General features: G+C 44.1%; 1 protein-coding gene across 1 annotated transcript in view; it reads right to left on the bottom strand.

Moving 5' to 3' along the window:
* Positions 1–23,475, bottom strand: part of LOC132207858 (uncharacterized) — a 123,880-nt gene that overhangs the window by 97,527 nt on the left and 2,878 nt on the right. The window lies entirely within an intron of this gene.

Raw genomic sequence — 23,475 nt, 5'->3', positions numbered from 1 at the left:
CATCCTTCTTATAATGTGGTGACCAGAACTGCACACAATACTCCAAGTGCGGCCGCACCAGAGTTTTGGACAGCTGCAGCATAACCTCTTGGTTCCGGAACTCGATCCCTCTGTTAATAAAAGCTTCAACACTGTGTGCCTTCTTAACACCCCTGTCAACCTGGGTGGCAACTTTCAAGGATCTGTGTACATGGACACCGAGATCTCTCTGCTCATCTACACTACTAAGAATCTTAGCCCAGTACTTTGCATTCCGGTTACTCCTACCAAAGTGCATCACCTTACACTTGTCCACGTTAAACTCCATTTGCCACCTCTCAGCCCAGCTCTGCAGCTTATCTATGTCTCTCTGTAACCTACAACATCCTTCTTCACGATCCACAACTCCACCGACCTTAGTGTCGTCTGCAAATTTACCAACCCATCCTTCTACGCCCTCATCCAAGTCATTTACAAAAATGACGAACAACAGTGGACCCAACACCGACCCTTGCGGTACACCACTAGTTACTGGACTCTCGGATGAACATTTCCCATCAACCACCACCCTCTGTCTTGTTTCGGCAAGCTAATTTCTGATCCAAACTGCTATATCTCCCACAATCCCATTCCTTCACATTTTGTACAATAGCCTACAGTGGGGACCCTTATCGAATGCCTTGCTGAAATCCATATACACCACATTGACCGGTTTACTCTCATCTACCTGTCTGGTCACCTTCTCAAAGAACTCAATAAGGTTTGTGAGGCACGACCTACCCTTCACAAAACCATGCTGACTATCTCTGATCAAATTATTCTTTTCTAGATGATTATAAATCTTATCTCTTAGAACCTTTTCCAACACTTAAACAATAGAGTCGATAGCCAGAGACTATTTCCCAGGGCAGAAATGGCTAGCACGAGGGGTCATAGTTTTAAGCTGGTTGGTGGAAAGTATAGAGGGGATGTCAGAGGCAGGTTCTTTACGCAGAGAGTTGTGAGAGCATGGAATGCGTTGCCAGCAGCAGTTGTGGAAGCAAGGTCATTGGGGTCATTTAAGAGACTGCTGGACATGCATATGGTCACAGAAATTTGAGGGTGCATCCATGAGGATCAATGGTCGGCACAACATTGTGGGCTGAAGGGCCTGTTCTGTGCTGTACTGTTCTATGTTCTATGTTCTAACTGAGGTAAGGCTCACTGGTCTATAATTACCAGGGTTGTCTCTACTCCCCTTCTTGAACAGGGGAACCACATTTGCTATCCTCCAGTCATCTGGCACTATTCCTGTAGGCAATGACGATTAAAGATCAATGCCAAAGGCTCGACAATCTCCTCCCTGGCTTCCCAGAGGATCCTAGGATAAATTCCATCCGGCCCAGGGGTCTTATCTATCTTCACACTCTGTAGGATTTCTCATACCTCTTCCTTGTGAACCTCAATCCCACCTAGTCTAGTAGCCTGTATCTCAGTATTCTCCTCGACAACATTGTCGTTTTCGAGAGCGAATACTGTCAAAAAATATTCATTTAGTGCTTCCCCTATCTGCTCTGATTCCAGACTTAGTAGTGTAGATGAGCAGAGAGATCTCGGTGTCCATGTACTTCCCACGACTATCCTTGATTGGCCCTAATCTTACTCTCGTCATTCTTTTATTCCTTAAGTACCTATAGAAAGCCTTAGGGTTTACCCTGATCCTATCCGCCAGCAACTTCTCTTGTCTCTTCCTGGCTCTTCTGAGCTCTCTCTTTAGGTCTTTCCTGGCTACCTTGTAACCCTCAAGCACCCTAACTGAGCCTTCACATCTCATCCTAACAGAACAAAGTGTGAAGCTGGATGAACACAACAGGCCAAGCAGCATCTCAGGAGCACAAAAGCTGACGTTTCAGGCCTAGACCCTTCATGTAGACCCTTCATTTTACACCTGAAACATCAGCTTTTATGCTCCTGAGATGCTGCTTGGCCTGCTGTGTTCATCCAGCTTCACACTTTGTTATCTTGGATTCTCCAGCATCTGCAGTTCCCATTATCACTCATCCTAACATAAGCCTTCTTCTTCCTCTTGACCAGAGATTTCACTTCCTTCGTAAAACACAGCTCCCACGCTCTATAGCTTCCTCCCTGCCTGACAGGTACATACTTAGAGGACACACAGGAACTTTTCTTTGAATAAGCTCCACATTTCTAATGTGCCCATCCCCTGCGGTTTCCTTTCCCATCCTATGCTCCCTAAATCTTGCCTAATCTCATCGTAATTGCCTTTCCCCTAGCTGGAACTCTTGCCCAGTGGTATACACCTATCCCTTTCCATCACTAAAGTAAACATAACAGAATTGTGATCGCCATCACCAAAGTGCTCACCTACTTCCAAATCTAACAGCTGGCCGGGCTCATTACCCAGTACCAAATCTAATGTGGCGTCGCCCCTTGTTGGCCTGTCTACATACTGTGTCAGGAAGCCCTCCTGCACACACTGGACAAAAACTGACCCATCTATAGAACTCAAGCTATAGTGTTCCCAGTCAATATTTGGAAAGTTGAAGTCCCCCATGACAACTACCCTGTCTCTCTCACTCCTATCGAGAATCATCTTTGCTATCCTTTCCTCTACATATCTGGGACTATTCGGAGGCCTATAGAAAACTCCCAACAGGGTGACCTCTCCTTTCCTGTTTCTAACCTCAGCCCATACTACCTCAGTTGACGAGTCTCCAAACATCCTTTCTGCAACTGTAATACTGTCCTTGACCAACAATGCCACACCTCCCCCTCTTTAACCGTCTTTTCTGCTCTTACTGAAACATCTAAATCCCGGAACCTGCAACAACCATTCCTGTCCCTGCTCTATCCATGTCTCCGAAATGGCCACAACATCGAAGTCCCAGGTACTAACCCATGCTGCAAGTTCACCCACCATATTCCGGACGCTCCTGGCATGGAAGCAGACACACTTCAAACCAACTGCTTGCTTGCCGGTGCCGTCTTGCGTCCCTGAAACTTGATTTTGGACCTCCCTACTCTCAACCTTTTCTATGCTTGAACTACAATTTTGGTTCACATCCCCCTGCTGAATTAGCTTAAACCCACCTGTATAGCCTTAGTGAATTTCCCCCCCAGGATATCGGTACCCCTCTGGTTCAGGTGAAGACCATCTTGCTTGTAGAGGTCCCACCCACCCAAGAAAGACCCCCAATTATTCAAGAATCCAAAACCCTCTTTCCTGCACCATCCCTGTAGCCACATGTTCAACTCCTCTCTCTCTCCCTAGCACGTGGCACGGGCAACAAACCAGAGACAACAACTCTGTTCATCCTAGCTCTAAGCTTCCATCCTAGCTCCATGAATTTCTGCCTTAAATCCCCATCACTCTTCCTACCTATGTCGTAGGTGCCTATGTGGACCACGACTTGGGGCTGCTCCCCCTCCCCCTTAAGGATCCCAGAAACATGATCAGAGACATCACGCACCCTGGCACCTGGGAGGCAACACACCAACCATGAATCTCACTTGTACCCACAGAACCTCCGATCTGTCCCCCTAACTATGGAGTCCCCAATGACTACTGCTCTGCTTCTCTTCCTCCTTCCCTTCTGAGCAGCAAGGACAGACTCTGTGCCAGAGACCTGTGCCCTGCTGCTTTCCCCTGGTAAGTCGTCCCCCCCAACAGTATCCAAAACGGTATACTTATTGTTGAGGGGAATGGCCATAGGGGATCCCTGCTCTGCCTGCCGGTTCCCTTACCGGCCCCTGACTGTAACCCATCTGCCTTTTTCTTGTACCTGAGGAGTGACTGCCTCCCTGGAACTCCTCCCAATAACCCCCTCTGCCTCCCAAATGATCCGAAGTTCATCCAGCTCCAGCTCCAGTTCCCTAACGCGGTTTTCAAGGAGCTAGAGTTGGGTGCACTTCCCGCAGATGTAGTCAGCAGGGACACGAGTGGTGACCCTTAGCTTCCACATTCTGCAGGAGCAGCATTCAACTGCCCTGACCTCCGTTCCCATTATTCTAAATTCCCAAAGAGACTGTTTAAAAATAAAGAATAAAAAATAAACTAGTTACCTTCTGTCGCACAGAACCTTTTTTTTTGCTTCGAGGAGCAGGATAGGTGGGAGACACTACCCGAGTAGTGTTTCGGGTAATGCAACCACACAAATATATTCATATAAATATTATATATGTGTAATATATAAAATATTATATGTATAAATATTATATACACAAATATAAATTAGTACATATATTTTCTCATTAGGTTTACCCATGCAACAAATTATCTTGGTTAATAGTGACTATGTAGAGTGTTTAAAGGAGTTGAAATTGCTTACTCCCTGTGAACAATGTCCACGAGCATTCATCAAATGCCACTGAAAACAGAAACACATGAGTTAACCACAATAATAGTGAAAACAATGCAAGGTACAATGGCTGGAATATTGAACTCTCATGTTAATGAAATAATAACTTACAACTAGCAGCAGCTAACCACTATTTCACAATACACAGTTCGAATGAGAAACACTCCACTTTCCATAGTGGAGAACAAATTTAAAACAACCATTGATCCAACTTTGTCCACGAAGACATTCTACGAATTCGGGAAATGTTTTCTGTGTGGTGTATTCCTGAGGAAGTTGATGCTAATAATGAAGCATCATTTCACTGAACTCTTGAACTTCCTGGTACGGTTACAGCCAGGAAACGTACAGATTTATCACCAATGCAGCACAGCAGGACAAGAAATGAGAATTGTTACGATTCCAGCTGCTTCAGCAAGTGGAATAGTCAAACCCCAGAATAAAACCTGCCTCGCTAGATCTTTTTCCCCTTTGTCAAACCTTGTGGTCTTTCACTGAAACATAAAGCACATCAGACTACAGATTAGATTTTAACAATAAAACAGAAGTTTATTACATTGAAGAAATAAAATAAACCAAAATATCAAATACAGCAGTTTCAAAAATTTCAGAACACATTGCAAAAGAAAGTTACCCATGAGAACTTTCCCCTTGACGACTCACAAACTTAAAGCTTAGCCTTCCTCAGTTTTTTCATAGTCTGCAGAATTCTAACAAAATACTCGGGGTCTGAAAGATTCACAAATAATAACCCTTACTCTGAGACAACTTATTCCTTTAACTGTTCTAAACAATCGCCTTTTCTGGAGAGACTGTGCTTAATTCTGAAGTCAATGCTGAACAAACAGAGCTTGCAGTACAGAAACAGGCTCATGATGTTATCTATGTTTCACACAAGACTCTTTCTACCCCTTTTTAACCCTACCATCCCCTTTACCTCATGTGCTCCTCTAGCTTCCTCTTAAAAAGTATCTGTGCTATCATTTCAGCCACTCTTCCTGGTTCAAATTTTAACCACTTTCTGGGCAAAGTTGCTTCTCCTGAATTTCCTGTTAGATTTATTAGTGGCTATGTAGCATCTATATTAATAAAACATTCTTCTCTCTGGTCTCAAGAATGAAGCTCCAATAATGGAATTACGAGGTGTGAAGATTTGATAGAGTATAAAACTTGTGCTCTTTCCCCAACATTTTCCACTGAGGAATGAACAAGGAGAGTTCAAGAGCATCCCTGTTACATCCATTGATCAGGAGACTAAAATATCCATTAAACATTCAGTAGGCATTCCACAGCAGTAACACTGATCATATTGTAGTATTCCTCAGAGAGTTTCATGACTGATTCACTGAGAAGCAATCTTGGCTGAGGTTTCTCAGTGGATATTATTCAGAATAAAGCGACATGTTGTCTTCGGCTGTATTGGAAAGCTGGTGGTAATGGAACTGTTGAAAGCATTCACACCTTTTCTGGATCCATCTTTTATTCCTGTACTTATCTCATTGCTACACTTTGTGCGCTTTACAAAAGCATTTCCTTTGTCATTTAAAACAATGCAGTCTCTGTCTCTGTAACTTCTATCTCTGTCTAATTTTACATTGTTGCATTTTTCTTTATTCATTCACAAGATGAGGGCGTCACTGGTCAGGCAGCATTTATTGCCCATCCCTTATTGCCCAGAGGGCAGTTAAGAGTCAACCACATTGCTGTGGGTCTGGAGTCACATGTAGGGCAGACCAGGTAAGGAATGCAGAGATAATGGGAACTGCAGATGCTGGAGATTCCAAGATAATAAAATGTGAGGCTGGATGACATCCAGCCTCACATTTTATTATCTCGGTAAGGAATGCAGTTTTCTTTCCTAAAGGACATCAGTGAACCTAGACAGGTTTTTCCAACAATCGACAATGGATTCACGGCCATCATTGGATTGTTAATTCCAAATATTTATTGTATTCAAATTCTACCATCTGCCGTGGTGGGTTTCGAACCCAGGTCCCCAAAACATTACTTGGGTTTCTGGATTAACAGTCCAGCGATAATATCACGAGACCATCGCCCCTCCTCCAACTTTTAGCTGCCTAGGCCCGAATCTCTGGAATTCCCTTCCCATGCCCCTCCATTTTCACTCTTTCCTCCTTAAAGCTGCCTTTTTGGCAATACTTTATGTCACTTGTCCTAATAACTACCGATTTGTAATTAAATACACTCAGTGTGGATTTGTTCACGGGTGATCACGTCTGGGTAGTACAACAGCAAAATACTGCAAATGCTGGCAATCTAAAGTAAGACCAAAACACGCTGGAAATATTCAGCACAATGGACCTATCTTTGGACTTCTGATGACAGGTTAATGAAACATTAATTCTGTTTCTCTGTCCACAGACGCTGCCAGACCTTCTGAGCAGTTCTGGGATTTTCTGATTTCATTTGTGTCTGATGAACTTGGTTCTATATTTGAATTTCATGATTCATAGAATCCCTACAGGGTGCAAGCAGGCGATTCATCCCATCAAGTCAACACCAACCCTCCAAACAGCGTCCCATCCAACACATCCCCTATCCTATCCCTGTAACCCTTCATCTCCAATGGCTAGTCCACCTAATCTACACGTCCCTGCACACTATGGGTAATTTCGCATAGGCAATTTAGCATGGCCAATCCACCTACCCTGCACATCTTTGGACTGTGGAAGGAAACCAGAGCACCTGGAGGAAGCCCACACAGGCATGGTGAGAGTGTGCAAACTCCGCACAGACAGTCTCCTGAGGCTGGAATCAAACCCTGATCCCTGGTGCTGTGAGTCAGCAGTTCTAACCACAGAGTCACTATGCCGCACCAATTTGAATTGGTGTTAAAGAGGGTCAAGGAGAGTAGAGCATTTGATGCAGCTTACGTAGGTTTTAAGGTGGCTTTGGACTAGTTCCCACATGATGAATTGGTCAAAACAGAAGGTGGTGATGGAATCTGAGGGAAAGTAGCAAATGGAACAAAATAAACTCAGTGACTGCAGACAAAGGGGAATGCTCACTGTAGTTGTAGTTGAAAGGTCATTTCTATTGGGATTCCACAGGGTTCAGTATTGGGTCCTTTCCCTTTCATGGTATATAGCAAAGAAGCAAACTTAAGTGCAGAGGGCACCATTAAAAATTTGCAGATGATAGACTAAAAATGAGTGCATGGTTGATAAAGAGGAAGAAAGCTGCAGACTTGGAATATAGTAACAATGGGCTGATCGGTTAACAGAAAGGGACAAATAGAATTTAATCTGCCGGAATGTGCAGTAAGGCATTTGGGGAGGGCAAACTAGTCAATAGGATACACAATAAATGATACAATACTGATCAGCTTAGAGGCACAGCGTATGTTTCCAGATACGGGGGAGGGGGGGGGGAGCAATGAGCAGCACATGGTTTGCAACTCTATCAGCTACAAGTTCCCCTCCAAGTCATACTCTCAACTCAACTGGGGTCAGAACCAAGTATAATCTATCCTAGAAATGGAGACTGTTCAGAGTGGCTCAGGAAATAAGCTATTTTTGTGAAAGGGTGTAGTTAGTGAAACTTCCAGAGCTGGAATGTCTGGAGAGAACCGTGTGGATTAGTAAAACACTGAGGAAGTCTAAACTCTCAGTTGTGTGAATGGTGAAGGAGGAAGACCCCACAATTTGAGGGACAGAAACTGAGCAGAAGCAGTTAAATCTAACATGCAGATTTGATAGAGAAAGAAAACCGCTCCAGATTGTTAAGTAACTGTAAAGTGACTGTTTTAGGGAGTACATGGGATGCTGTTTTGTTGTGTTTTGCAACCTTTCAAACTGTGTTATATAGTTAGTTTGGTTTGCTTTATTGTATTTTACTTTCTTTAGTGCAATGAACTGTTTTATTGTTAAAACCAAATGTGCAGCTTTGTGTGCTTATGTTTTAGTGAAAGGCTGCCACACTAAATTGAAGAAAAATTGATAATCAAGTCAGATTTCATTCTAGGATGTGGCCTGGCTTGTAACAACAGCAGCTGGAATCATAGCACCAGCAAAAGAAGAATAAACGAAAAAACTTTGTTGGGAGCAGACTGTATAGTTTTAGACATTGTAGAAGAGAAAGAGGACTAACAGAGGTGCTTCTGATCCGGAAGGGAAACAACCAATGATTCTGTTGTGCACATTATTTGCCCAAAGACAAGCATTGAATACAAGTTAATTGTGCCCTTGGACACAGCACTGTTTTAGTTGGATATGAAATTTCACTTTAGAATCCATTTTCACTCGCAAATATTGATTGGGAGCACTATTTAATAAAGTGAATTTCTTCAACATCTTCAGAGCTGCATGTTTATCATTCGTATACATGGGAAATCTCAAATTCATTTTGCAGTTACATGAAAATAATGTACAAGGAAAGGAATTTAAACTCAGTATTTTGCACTTCAATTGAGCACAGGCCTTACTCATAAAAATCTCATCTCCTGAATCCCTCTCCAGAATTGATTAACAATGGATACTATATTCATTACAGACAGTATAGGAGATTTTCCGTGTTGTAGCCCATTCCGAAATCTCGGCAAAGCTTCTTGGCGCCTCGCTGCAGGAGTTAAAGATCTGGGGAAATTGCTACATCTTACATCCCTGCCTAGGGGATGCTTCAACATCATTTCCTAAGAAAACCACATGTCCATATACATGTTTTCATATTGGGGAGGTCTAAACAGGACACAAACACCTCCAAGGGTATGCCAGCTGACGCCTACATTGAAAGCGTAACACTGAGAATGCTGGAAATCTGAAATAACAGCAAGCGCTGGAGAAACTCAACAGGCCTGGCAGAATTTATGGAGAGAAAAAGGCCGAATTTTACTGTCAGCTATACATCAGTGACTAATACTATTTATTTCAGAGGAAAGGTGACCGGACCTGAAGCCTTAACTTTGATTTCTCTTCACAAATGCTGCCCAGACCGGCTGAGCTTTTTCAGCAACTTCTGTTTTTTGTCTCTTATTTACAGCATCCACAGTTCTTTTGGTTTTTAACACTATTTATTTCTTGAATTGTAAGGTTTTTGGATTTAAGTTCTTGCCCACTGAGGTGAAAGCTATATCTAGCCCATGTAGTATGGTGGTAAAGGGATGGTGCACTGACTGTGGGGCTGCCTTCTGGATGTGTGGTTAAACATTAAACATTCAGTAGGCATTCCACAGCAGTAACACTGATCATATTGTAGTATTCCTCAGAGAGTTTCATGACTGATTCACTGAGAAGCAATCTTGGCTGAGGTTTCTCAGTGGATATTATTCAGAATAAAGCGACATGTTGTCTTCGGCTGTATTGGAAAGCTGCTGGTAATGGAACTGTTGAAAGCATTCACACCTTTTCTGGATCCATCTTTTATTCCTGTACTTATCTCATTGCTACACTTTTTGCGCTTTACAAAAGCATTTCCTTTGTCATTTAAAACAATGCAGTCTCTGTCTCTGTAACTTCCCTCTCTTGTTTAGAACAGTTCAAGTATTTTGTTAGAATTCTGCAGACTATGAAAAAACTGAGGAAGGCTAAGCTTTAAGTTTGTGAGTAGTCAAGGGGAAAGTTCTCATGGGTAACTTTCTTTTGCAATGTGTTCTGAAATTTTTGAAACTGCTATATTTGATATTTTGGTTTATTTTCCTTCTTCAATGTAATAAACTTCTGTTTTATTGGTAAAATCTAATCTGTAGTCTGATGTGCTTATGTTTCAGTGAAAGACCACAAGGTTTGACAAAGGGGAAAAAGATCTAGCGGGGCAGGTTTTATTCTGGGGTTTGACTATTCCACTTGCTGAAGCAGCTGGAATCATAACAATTCTCATTTCTTGTCCTGCTGTGCTGCATTGGTGATAAATCTGTACCTTTGTTTGCTCTCCCAGGTGGAAGTACAAAAAATCACATGGTATTCTTTAGAGGAAAAACAGGTGAGATCTCACTGGAATCAACATTGCTAAAAGTGATTATCAGGTCATTATCACATTACAGTTTGTGGGAGCTCATGCAAGTAAATTTACTGTTTGTAGGAACTTATGTAAATACATTCTCCATGTTACAGCAGTGACTACACTTTGTCTGTTTCAAAGCACTTTGGTTTGTCTTTATTGGGGAATATCAATCAAGTCTGAATCCTATTTATGTGTGTTTGGAACTAGGTCAGTGAGTTATAAATGTTCCGTTTAATTTTATGCTTAAAGCAATGATTAATTAACTACCGGATTATCCATTCCCCTTTCCCAATTTAACATGGAAACAGAGAAAATTAGACTGGGAGTAGGCCATTCAGTTCTTGAGCCTGCTCCACCATTAAATATGAGCATGCCTGCTCATTCCTGTTCCTGCTTTCTCCCCATATTCTTTGATCTCTTTAGCTCGAAGAACAATATCTAACTCTGTCTTAAAAATATTCAATGATAGAAAATTCCACTGGCTCACCATTCTCTTGGCGAAGACATTTCTCCTCATCTTCGTTCTACTGTGTATCCTTAGTCTGTGACCTTTGGTTCTGCAATCTCCAGTCATGAGGAACACCCTTCTTCACTCACCCTCTCTGATACTCTCCAGCTGTGTGACTTGAATCCACAACCTTTTGACTCAATGGTGATATTTCTACTAAGCCAATGCAGTAACAATGGAATCTGTCATGTACCTTCACATCACAGCTATTTCTTTTCTCCATGACTTCATCTTGATTGGCAGCTTGTAAACAGTCAGCACCATACAATACTAGCATAGTAAGTGGCTCCCTACACTCAGAATAGAGAATCTCGAATGAGGATGCAAGTAGATGCCTTAAAGTGGATGCTCCAACTGGAATCTACAAGATACAGTGCAGTAACGCAACAACATTTCTTCAAAGGTTTCTCCAGAACCCACAACATCTACCAACCAGCAGGGCAAGGACAGCAGGCACATGGGGGCATCACTTCTCAGTTTCCCTCCAATCTTCGGATGTACACACAATCCTGACATGAAAATGTTGCCATTCCATCATCTTTACTGATTGAGAATTCTGCAGCTCCCTCCTTATCATCGCTTTGGGAATACTGTGGTTTTGGAAGGCAGCTCAGGAGCATCTGCTCATGAGCAATTAATGCTGGCCCCGTATCAGTGATGCCCACATTCAATAAATAAATAATATTTTAAAAAGAGGCATTCAGAATGAATCACCTCTCTTGCCACCCACTTTGCCAACAGTGTTTCTCGGGCAACCCAAGCAGCACAATGAAAGCAAGATGCTCTGAGGCAGGAGGAATGAAGTAGTTTAAAATGGGAAATATTTGCAGTGGTGCAGAGAAAAGACTGGCAAGTGGGGCAGATCAGAAATCTCTTTCCGCCAGTCAACCCAGGCAGAATGGATTGAATGGACTCATTCTGTGCTGTACAATTTTATGATTTTAACCATTGTGGGAAGTGGATGGCAAAGCACAAAGCCATCTATACAAAGTCTAAGTGCTTCAACAAGCAGCTAGGCTGCCACATTACTTTCTGATTTATTGTGCAATTCCATTTCTTTGGTTTAATAGCTTTTTTAAAAAAATAAATCTGTATGTACTTACAATGTGTTCTGCAAAACCCACAGCAACTGCTATTCTCCTTCCTTGAAGTTATAAGCAGTTTTACGACAAGGTACGAGAGGCAAGCAAAATCAATAAGGCCATACAAAGCAACCAATTCTGTTCAGGCCAGCATTCATTTCCTCAATCTGAATACACCTTTTACTTTCCCTCACCATGATACAGTACATTCCACATGCACCCACAAAAAAACTATTCATTTCCTGAGTTAGATGCTATAACACTGAAAAGACACTTAGAATCGTACATGAACAGGAAAGATTTGGAGAGTTATGGACCAGGAGCAGGCAGGTGGGACTAGTTTAGCTCGAAAATATGTTTGGCACGGGCTGGTTTGACTGAAGAGTCTGTTTCCATGCTGTATGATTCTATGACTCTGTTTCTCAAGCAGTTCTCAGAAATATTATAAAAAGATTGAATCTAAAATGAGAAGAACAAAAGGTACTCATATACTCCTTTTTCCTCTCTCCAAGTTTAATAAGTGACACCCAGAAAAAAAAGACTCACAATTTTGGCTATTTGATCTGAGCTTACAAGCTAAGAGATTCTGGACAGCAGCAGGAAGAGGGGTCAACCTATGTGCAGTTGGATGATGGATGTTAGAACGGAATATAGGAACATGTCATTTGAGAGCAACAGAAAGCCATTCAGCCCTTGAACTCTGCTCCACCATTCAGTGGCTGATCTGCTTGTGGACTCAAGCCCCTCTGTCCCTTTTCCCCAACCCCTCGTCTCCCACATCTATCAAAAAACCATCTAACTCAACCTAGAATAAAGTCAATGGTACAGCCGCCAATACTTTTTGGGGAAGAGAATTCCACAGACCCATACCCCTCTGATGGAAATCCTCCTTGTCTCCATCATCGAGAGAAGACCTCCTGTTCTTAAATTGTACCCCCTTTTTTGAGATTCCCTCACAAGAGAAAACATTTTCCCTGTACACAAAGTATCAAGTCCCCTCAGGATTTTATATATTGCCATAGGATCAATTCTCATTCTTCTAAGTTCCAACTGGAACAGATCCAACCTTTCCTCACAGGAGAACCCTATCTTCCCAGGAACAGGTCACAGAGTGGTGTCACAGAATGGCTGCCAACAAACCACAACCGATGTATGAGGGTGGCATAAGACAGACAGAATTGGCACACCATGACTGCAGGTCTCCTGGCAGGAGCAGCTACAAGCAGCAGCTTAATAAGAAGGTGCACTCACTATCTTCTGGCAAGTTTCTGAAAATTTGCTCCGAGTGAGTGAATGAGAGCAGGCTGCACAGTGTGGTGTTTACACCATTTTCCTTTCACTCACTATACAGATCAATCATTGGATATGAAACCTTTGAAGAGCAGGTGTGCATGCTGGAATGGATAGAGATAGACGAAGCTGATGTGCTGAAAATTTTGTCAAACATTAAGATTGACAAGTCGCCAGGCCCGGATCAGATTTGTCCTCGGCTGCTTTGGGAAGCGAGAAATGCAATTGCTTCGCCACTTGCAAAGATCTTTGCATCCTCGCTCTCCACTGGAGTCGTACCTGAGGACTGGAGAGAGGCAAATGTAATTCCTCTCTTTAAGAAAGGAAATAGGGAAATCCCCGGCAATTATAGACCAGTAAGTCTCACGTCTGTCGTCTGCAAGGTGTTAGAAAGGATTCTGAGGGATAAGATTTATGACCATCTGGAAGAGCATGGCTTGATCAAATACAGTCAACACAGCTTTGTGAGGGGTAGGTCATGCCTTACAAACCTTATCGAGTTTTTTGAGGATGTGACTAGAAAGGTTGATGAGGGTCGAGCTGTGGATGTGGTGTATATGGATTTCAGTAAGGCATTTGATAAGGTTCCCCATGGTAGGCTCATTCAGAAGGTCAGGAGGAATGGGATACAGGGGAACTTAGCAGCTTGGATACAGAATTGGCTGGCCAACAGAAGACAGCGAGTGGTATTCGAAGGAAAATATTCTGCCTGGAAGTCAGTGGTGAGTGGGGTTCCACAGGGCTCTGTCCTTGGGCCTCTACTGTTTGTAATTTTTATTAATGACTTGGATGAGGGGATTGAAGGATGGGTCAGCAAGTTTGCAGACGACACAAAGGTCGGAGGTGTCGTTGACAGTGTAGAGGGCTGTTGTCGGCTGCAGCGGGATATTGACAGGATGCAGAGATGGGCTGAGAGGTGGCAGATGGAGTTCAACCTGGATAAATGCGAGGTGATGCATTTTGGAAGGTCGAATTTGAAAGCTGAGTACAGGATTAAGGATAGGATTCTTGGCAGCGTGGAGGAACAGAGGAATCTTGGTGTGCAGATACATAGATCCCATAAAACGGCCACCCAAGTGGACAGGGTTGTTAAGAAAGCATATGGTGTTTTGGCTTTCATTAACAGGGGGATTGAGTTTAAGAGTCGTGAGATCTTGTTGCAGCTCTATAAAACTTTGGTTAGACCGCACTTGGAATACTGCGTCCAGTTCTGGGCGCCCTATTATAGGAAAGATGTGGATGCTTTGGAGAGGGTTCAGAGGAGGTTTACCAGGATGCTGCCTGGACTGGAGGGCTTATCTTATGAAGAGAGGTTGACTGAGCTCGGTCTCTTTTCATTGGAGAAAAGGAGGAGGAGAGGGGACCTAATTGAGGTATACAAGATAATGAGAGGCATAGATAGAGTTGATAGCCAGAGACTATTTCCCAGGGCAGAAATGGCTAGCACGAGGGGTCATAGTTTTAAGCTGGTTGGTGGAAAGTATAGAGGGGATGTCAGAGGCAGGTTCTTTACGCAGAGAGCTGTGAGAGCATGGAATGCGTTGCCAGCAGCAGTTGTGGAAGCAAGGTCATTGGGGTCATTTAAGAGACTGCTGGACATGTATATGGTCACAGAAATTTGAGGGTGCATACATGAGGATCAATGGTCGGCACAACATTGTGGGCTGAAGGGCCTGTTCTGTGCTGTACTGTTCTATGTTCTATATTAGCTGCAGCTCAGTGGGTTTCACTCCAACCGTTAAGACAGAATGTCATTGTTCAAGTCAGGATCTATAGACCTGAGAAGAAAATCTAGGCTAACATACCCAGTGCTCCATTGTTGGAGGTGCTGACCTTTGGATGATACCATTCGAACCAACACTCTACCCTTGGAAATTGTGGCTTCAGGTGTCTAGTTGTTAAATACTCGTATTCCCTCTCAGGTAATATAATGCCTCTGTTGTCAAGCAGAGTTATCCTGGTGTTTTGGTCAATACTAAGCTCTGAACTGATATTACTGAAGGGGTTTTCTGGTCACTGTGATGTTGCCGTTTGTGAGATCTCACTGTGCACAAATGGACTGCCGTGTTTCCACATTACGACAGTGACTCCAATTCTCAACTATTCTCTTGGCCAGAAGTTGTTTGGGATATCCTAAAGCTGTGAAATGCACAATGTTAAGAAAGAAAGCCTTCTCTTTCTTCCCTTTCATGACCTCAGGACATTCCAAAGCACTTTACAGCCAATGAAGTATTTTGGCAGTAATCAGTTGGTAATACAGAACTTGTAAAAAATACATTTTGATTATCCTTTTCATCTTGCACTTATTGGGGCAATTTGCAAGAAGTGACGGGAAAAGCTGTACACAAAGAGAGTGCTGATTCATTTGGAAGTGGAACCACATCAATATTTAGGAACAGGTACAGCAAATGGTTGAAGTAAAGATGAATAAAGCAATTACAGTGGACTCTGAGGTGTTTCCACAGGGAAAACACCAGGACTCACTTCTTATTTACTATAATAGTTGATCCTTTTACATTGTATTTGATGTGAATTGTCCTGTTAAGTGCAAGTTGAAAAACTGTAGCAAAATATGCCTTTTCTCAGCAGTATGCATATTTTGGAAGTGTAGTCACTATTGCAATGTCAGGAAATGCAGCAGTCAATTTAGGCACAACAAGCTGCTACAGTTAACAAAGCAACAGCGAGAAAAATTCATTCCCTCCACCAGTGATGGGAAGTAGCAGCTGTGCACATCATCTACAAAATCCCCTGTATAAATTCACCAAGGCTCTTTAGAAACCAACACTTTCATAAATACTACCATCTCGAAGGATAAGGGCAGCAAATTTATGGGAATACCACCACCTGCAAGTTGCCCTCCAAGCCATGGTTCAAGAAGGCAGCTCACCAACACCTTGTCAAGGGCAGCTATGAGTGGGCAATAAATACTGGCCAGCCAGCAGCAGCTCCATTCTAAGAATGAATACAAAAAAAAACCCAGGTAATTTATTCAGTGCCAGTTCTTCCTTTCTTTCATGACTATTTAAAGTCTCTATTGATGGTATAACTAAAGCAGCACAAGCCCTTGTTTCCAACTGCTGCATCAAACACATAGAGTTCAAAATGTGCAACCAGAATTAATGACTGAACAGGCAGCCAAGTCAATATTTAGGAATAGGTTAAGCAAGTGGTCAAAGTAAGGATGAATGAAGCATTCACTGGAACAGAGTGGGCACATGGGATTAAGACTCATGTCCATGTAGAGGGTAAAGTCTTTATACAAAAACGTTGGTTAGAGTGAGTGGCAACTGTTTGCCTTTATTCACGTCTTTAATGGATTCTAAGGCATGTCTCAGAAACTGATACTGCAATAACAAGTAGATAGTAGCAAGGGGAAGACGTAGGTTTTCATCAGATTGATGTTCTATGTCATTAGCGAAACTTCTGGAAGAGCTTTACATTCTACTTCAATATTCAAATGGGAGAGCAAAACCTCTCCAAACTAACGCCACTGATTATATCAAATGATTATAGAACATAGAACATAGAACAGTACAGCACAGAACAGGCCCTTCAGCCCACAATGTTGTGCCGACCATTGATCCTCATGGATGCACCCTCAAATTTCTGTGACCATATGCATGTCCAGCAGTCTCTTAAATGACCCCAATGACCTTGCTTCCACAACTGCTGCTGGCAACGCATTCCATGCTCTCACAACTCTCTGCGTAAAGAACCTGCCTCTGACATCCCCTCTATACTTTCCACCAACCAGCTTAAAACTATGACCCCTCGTGCTAGCCATTTCTGCCCTGGGAAATAGTCTCTGGCTATCGACTCTATCTATGCCTCTCATTATCTTGTATACCTCAATTAGGTCCCCTCTCCTCCTCCTTTTCTCCAATGAAAAGAGACCGAGCTCAGTCAACCTCTCTTCATAAGATAAGCCCTCCAGTCCAGGCAGCATCCTGGTAAACCTCCTCTGAACCCTCTCCAAAGCATCCACATCTTTCCTATAATAGGGCGCCCAGAACTGGACGCAGTATTCCAAGTGCAGTCTAACCAAAGTTTTATAGAGCTGCAACAAGATCTCACGACTCTTAAACTCAATCCCCCTGTTAATGAAAGCCAAAACACCATATGCTTTCTTAACAACCCTGTCCACTTGGGTGGCCATTTTAAGGGATCTATGTATCTGCACACCAAGATCCCTCTGTTCCTCCACGCTGCCAAGAATCCTATCCTTAATCCTGTACTCAGCTTTCAAATTCGACCTTCCAAAATGCATCACCTCGCATTTATCCAGGTTGAACTCCATCTGCCACCTCTCAGCCCATCTCTGCATCCTGTCAATGTCCCGCTGCAGCCTACAACAGCCCTCTACACTGTCAACGACACCTCCGACCTTTGTGTCGTCTGCAAACTTGCTGACCCATCCTTCAATTCCCTCGTCCAAGTCATTAATAAAAATTACAAACAGTAGAGGCCCAAGGACAGAGCCCTGTGGAACCCCACTCACCACTGACTTCCAGGCAGAATATTTTCCTTCTACTACCACTCGCTGTCTTCTGTTGGCCAGCCAATTCTGTATCCAAGCAGCTAAGTTCCCCTGTATCCCATTCCTCCTGACCTTCTGAATGAGCCTTCCATGGGGAACCTTATCAAATGCCTTACTGAAGTCCATATACACCACATCCACAGCTTGACCCTCATCAACCTTACTAGTCACATCCTCAAAAAACTCGATAAGGTTTGTAAGGCATGACCTACGACTCACAAAGCCGTGTTGACTGTATTTGATCAAGCCATGCTCTTCCAGATGGTCATAAATCTTATCCCTCAGAATCCTTTCTAACACCTTGCAGACGACAGACGTGAGACTTACCGGTCTATAATTGCCGGGGATTTCCCTATTTCCTTTCTTGAAGAGAGGAATTACATTTGCCTCTCTCCAGTCCTCAGGTACGACTCCAGTGGAGAGCGAGGATGCAAAGATCTTCGCAAGTGGCGAAGCAATTGCATTTCTCGCTTCCCAAAGCAGCCGAGGACAAATCTGATCCGGGCCTGGCGACTTGTCAATCTTAATGTTTGACAAAATTTTCAGTACATCAGCTTCCTCTATCTCTATCCATTCCAGCATGCACACCTGCTCTTCAAAGGTTTCATTCACTACACAGGTCGTTTCTTTCGTAAAGACAGAAGCAAAAAACTCATTTAGGGCTTCCCCTACCTCCTCAGGCTCCACACACAAGTTCCCTATGCTATCCCTGATCGGCCCTACTCTTTCTTTGACCATTCTCTTATTCCTCACGTAAGTGTAAAATGCCTTTGTGTTTTCCCGGATTCCTTCTGCCAAGCCTTTCTCGTGCCCCCTCCTGGCTCTCCTCAGACCATTTTTGAGCTCCTTCCTTGCCTGCATGTAATCCTCTCTAGCTGAACTTGACCCTAGCTTCCTCCACCTTATGTAAGCTACCTTCTTCCTTTTCACTAGAAGCTCCACCGCTCTCGTCATCCAAGGTTCCTTAATCTTACCCCGTCTTGCCTGTCTCAGAGGGACATATTTACTCATCACTCCCAACAACTGTTCCTTAAACCATCTCCACATGTCTATAGTTCCCTTACCATGGAACAACTGCTCCCAGTCCATGCTTCCTAACTCGTGTCTAATCGCATCACAGTTTCCTCTTCCCCAATTAAATATCCTCCCATTCTGCCTAATCCTCTCCTTCTCCATAGCTATGTAGAATGAGAGAGTGTTATGGTCACTATCACCAAAATGCTCTCCCACCACAAGATCTGATACCTGCCCCGGCTCGTTTCCGAGCACCAAGTCTAGAATGGCCTCTCCCCTCGTCGGCCTGTCAACGTACTGCGTTAGGAAACCCTCCTGAACACACCTTACAAAAACAGCTCCATTCAAATCTTCTGCTCGAAGGAGGTTCCAATCAATATTAGGAAAGTTAAAGTCACCCATTACAACAACCCTACTGCGTCCACACTTTTCCAAAATCTGTCGACCTATGCTTTCTACAATCTCCCTGCTGCTATTGGGGGGCCTGTAGTAAACCCCTAACGAGGTGACTACTCCCTTGCTGTTCCTAATTTCCACCCATACTGACTCAGTAGGCAGATCGTCCTCGACAATGGAAGCTTCTGTAGCTGTGATACCCTCTCTGATTAGTAGTGCTACACCCCCTCCTCTTTTTCCCCCCTCCCTATTCTTTTTAAATGTTCTAAACCCTGGAATATCCAGCAACCATTCCAGCCCATGAGAAACCCATGTCTCTGTTATGGCCACAACATCATAGCACCAGGTACTGATCCATGCTCTCAGTTCATCACTTTTATTCCTGATACTCCTTGCATTAAAGCAAACACACTTTAACCGATCCCTTGGTTCCTTCCCAGGAAAATCCTTCCCACTAGCTGGTCTACCTCTTGCTACTGCCTCACCTGCATCAACGCTCACCTCTGGTATACAGCTCAGGTTCCCACCCCCCCTGGCACACTAGTTTAAACCCTCTCGAACTACTCGAGCAAACCTTCCACCCAGGACATTGGTCCCCTTCCAGTTCAGATGCAACCCGTCCTTCTTGTACAGGTCCCACCTTCCCCAGAAGGCATCCCAATTATCAACATATCTGAAACCCTCCCTCCTACACCAGCTGCGTAGCCACGTGTTCAGCTGCGCCCGCTCCCTGTTCCTCACCTCGCTATCTCGTGGCACCGGTAGTAAACCAGAGAACACTACTCTGTTCGTCCTGCTCTGCAGCTTCCATCCTAACTCCCTGAAATCACTTTTTATATCCTCAAACCTATTTCTGGCTTTATCATTTGTGCCAATATGTAACACGATTTCTGGCTGTTCACCCTCCCCTTTCAGAACTTTATACACCCGATCGGAGACGTCCCGGACCCTGGCACCAGGGAGGCAACATACCTTCCGGGAATCCCGATCTTGCCCACAAAATCTCCTGTCGATTCCCCTAACTATCGAGTCCCCTACCACGAGTACTTTTCTATTCTGCCCCCTTCCCTTCTTTGCCACAGTGTCAGGCTCAGTGCCAGAGAACTGACTACTATGGCTTTCCTCTGGTAGGTCAACCCCCCCAGCAGTATCCAAAACGGTATACTTATTGCTGAGGGGAATGCCCACAGGGGATCTCTGCACTGTCTGTCTGTCCCCTTTCCTCCCCCTAACTGTAACCCATCTATCCTCGTCCTGAGCCTTAGGAGTGACCAACTCCCGATAACTCCTCTCAATTACCCCCTCTGCCTCCCGAATGATCCGTAGTTCATCCAGCTCCAGCTCCATTTCCCTAACACGGTTTTCAAGGAGCTGTAGCTGGGTGCACTTCCCGCAGATGTAGCCAGCGGAGACGTGTGCCACATCTCCCAACTGCCACATTTTGCAGGAGGAGCAAGCAACTGCCCTAGCATCCATACCCCACTTATCTGAACACCCACTCAATACTAAAGCAGAAAGCTCACTTCAAGTAATAATAACAAATTAATAACAAACTTATGTTCAATAGAGAAAGTTTAGAATGAACCTTACCTTATTAACTAGGTTAGAGGAGGAGGGCGGGTGGGAGACACTACAGTTGTAGAGTCTCGGGTTAAGCCGCCTTGCTGATATATATGGTCACTGCTTTCCTTCCCGGCTGCCCCTCGTCACTTCCTCTGATGCTCCCGCTCCTTCTCTGAAAGAGGAAAAAAAAACACCGCTGCCCACTACCGGTAAGTAATTTTAAAAATAAACTGCTTTACCTTAGCTGCAGTCTTCCGGGTCCGTCTTGCCTCCGCTGCTGCTCGCACTCAAAAAGGCCGTTGGCGTCGAAGGGTGAGTATTTATACTCACTGCTTTCCTTCCCGGCTGCCCCTCTGGTCCTCGTCACTTCCTCTGATGCTCCCGCTCCTTCTCTGAAAGAGGAAAAAAACACCGCTGCCCACTACCGGTAAGTAATTTTAAAAATAAACTGCTTTACCTTAGCTGCAGTCTTCCGGGTCCGTCTTGCCTCCGCTGCTGCTCGCACTCAAAAAGGCCGTTGGCGTCGAAGGGTGAGTATTTATACTCACTGCTTTCCTTCCCGGCTGCCCCTCTGGTCCTCGTCACTTCCTCTGATGCTCCCGCTCCTTCTCTGAAAGAGGAAAAAAAAACACCGCTGCCCACTACCGGTAAGTAATTTTAAAAATAAACTGCTTTACCTTAGCTGCAGTCTTCCGGGTCCGTCTTGCCTCCGCTGCTGCTCGCACTCAAAAAGGCCGTTGGCGTCGAAGGGTGAGTATTTATACTCACTGCTTTCCTTCCCGGCTGCCCCTCTGGTCCTCGTCACTTCCTCTGATGCTCCCGCTCCTTCTCTGAAAGAGGAAAAAAAAACACCGCTGCCCACTACCGGTAAGTAATTTTAAAAATAAACTGCTTTACCTTAGCTGCAGTCTTCCGGGTCCGTCTTGCCTCCGCTGCTGCTCGCACTCAAAAAGGCCGTTGGCGTCGAAGGGTGAGTATTTATACTCACTGCTTTCCTTCCCGGCTGCCCCTCTGGTCCTCGTCACTTCCTCTGATGCTCCCGCTCCTTCTCTGAAAGAGGAAAAAAACACCGCTGCCCACTACCGGTAAGTAATTTTAAAAATAAACTGCTTTACCTTAGCTGCAGTCTTCCGGGTCCGTCTTGCCTCCGCTGCTGCTCGCACTCAAAAAGGCCGTTGGCGTCGAAGGGTGAGTATTTATACTCACTGCTTTCCTTCCCGGCTGCCCCTCTGGTCCTCGTCACTTCCTCTGATGCTCCCGCTCCTTCTCTGAAAGAGGAAAAAAAAACACCGCTGCCCACTACCGGTAAGTAATTTTAAAAATAAACTGCTTTACCTTAGCTGCAGTCTTCCGGGTCCGTCTTGCCTCCGCTGCTGCTCGCACTCAAAAAGGCCGTTGGCGTCGAAGGGTGAGTATTTATACTCACTGCTTTCCTTCCCGGCTGCCCCTCTGGTCCTCGTCACTTCCTCTGATGCTCTCGCTCCTTCTCTGAAAGAGGAAAAAAAAACACCGCTGCCCACTACCGGTAAGTAATTTTAAAAATAAACTGCTTTACCTTAGCTGCAGTCTTCCGGGTCCGTCTTGCCTCCGCTGCTGCTCGCACTCAAAATATCAAATATCACAAGGTACACACACACACACACACACACACACACACACACACACACACACACACACAGTATCCATATTGTAATTTCCACGTCATTTTCACTGTGATTGTGTTGAAGGTCAAAAGGCATGGAACTGTCACAGCAAACCTCAAACTGCTGAAGTCTGGCAGAAATCCAAGAATCATCCCAACTGAAATAAAATGCACCTTTCAATCTGTAAAGACATGTCACAGCACAGGAGTTGACATAGGTGCAGTTGGAATTTTGAATTTTATCATTAAGAGAATAAAAATGTCTCATGATTTTAATTTATCATACCAACTTGCAGAGAAATCACGTACTACACATCTGGCATGATCGTAAAATAACAGTGGGGCACATAGATGCTCTACAATAGAGATAACAAGGTGTAGAGCTGGATGTACACAGCAGGCCAAGCAACATCAGAGGAGCAGGAAGGCTGATGTTTCAAGCCAAGACCCTTCTTCAGAAATCTTTGACATGATTTTGGAGTATCGTGGAAATTTGCAGCAATGGAAGGAGAGCATTTGGCCCAGCGCATCTTTGCCAGCCAAATTAAAACTATCAAGTTGAATCCTGTTTTCCAGCTCTTGGCCCTCTACATTAATGTTAGTTCAAATACAGATCCAAGTTATTTTTAAACTCTAGCAGCTTTTATGTCTTCAGTTGCAAAACTTTATGGACCCTCTCGACACTCTTCTAAATATTTTGTCCCATCCTCTCCTAAAAACACTGCTTCGTGTTTTTGGCTGCAAAGTAAGTGACCACAGTCTCAGCCAAGAAACCAATCAGTCAGTACCTCGTATTATCATGGGAGGTGGAGACAGAACACTGGGCTTAGCCAGGATCTGTACTTCCATTAGCATTGCACACACCACACAGAGTTCCCAATTTAATAAAGAAACGTTCTAATTATGTGGATTATGCTGGCAAAGTCACCATTTTATTGCCCATTTTTATGAACTATTTGCTATACTACTTCAGAAGGCAAGTAAGGGTCAACTGCCTCAGGGCTGAATGACACAAGACTCTGGGTTCCCCACCTCTTTGACTAAAAGCACAGAGGTGGGGAAGTCTGCCAAGCTCTGCAACCATCTGATGGGTTGATTGCTCCGCTTACACATGAAGATGTCCTGCCTCAGAGAGATTCAGGCCA

Source organism: Stegostoma tigrinum, unplaced genomic scaffold, assembly GCF_030684315.1.
Source record: "Stegostoma tigrinum isolate sSteTig4 unplaced genomic scaffold, sSteTig4.hap1 scaffold_180, whole genome shotgun sequence".
NCBI classification, from domain to species: Eukaryota; Metazoa; Chordata; class Chondrichthyes; order Orectolobiformes; family Stegostomatidae; genus Stegostoma; species Stegostoma tigrinum.
Note: the sequence above shows the minus strand (reverse complement) of the source record. Positions and strands in the feature narration are given on the sequence as shown.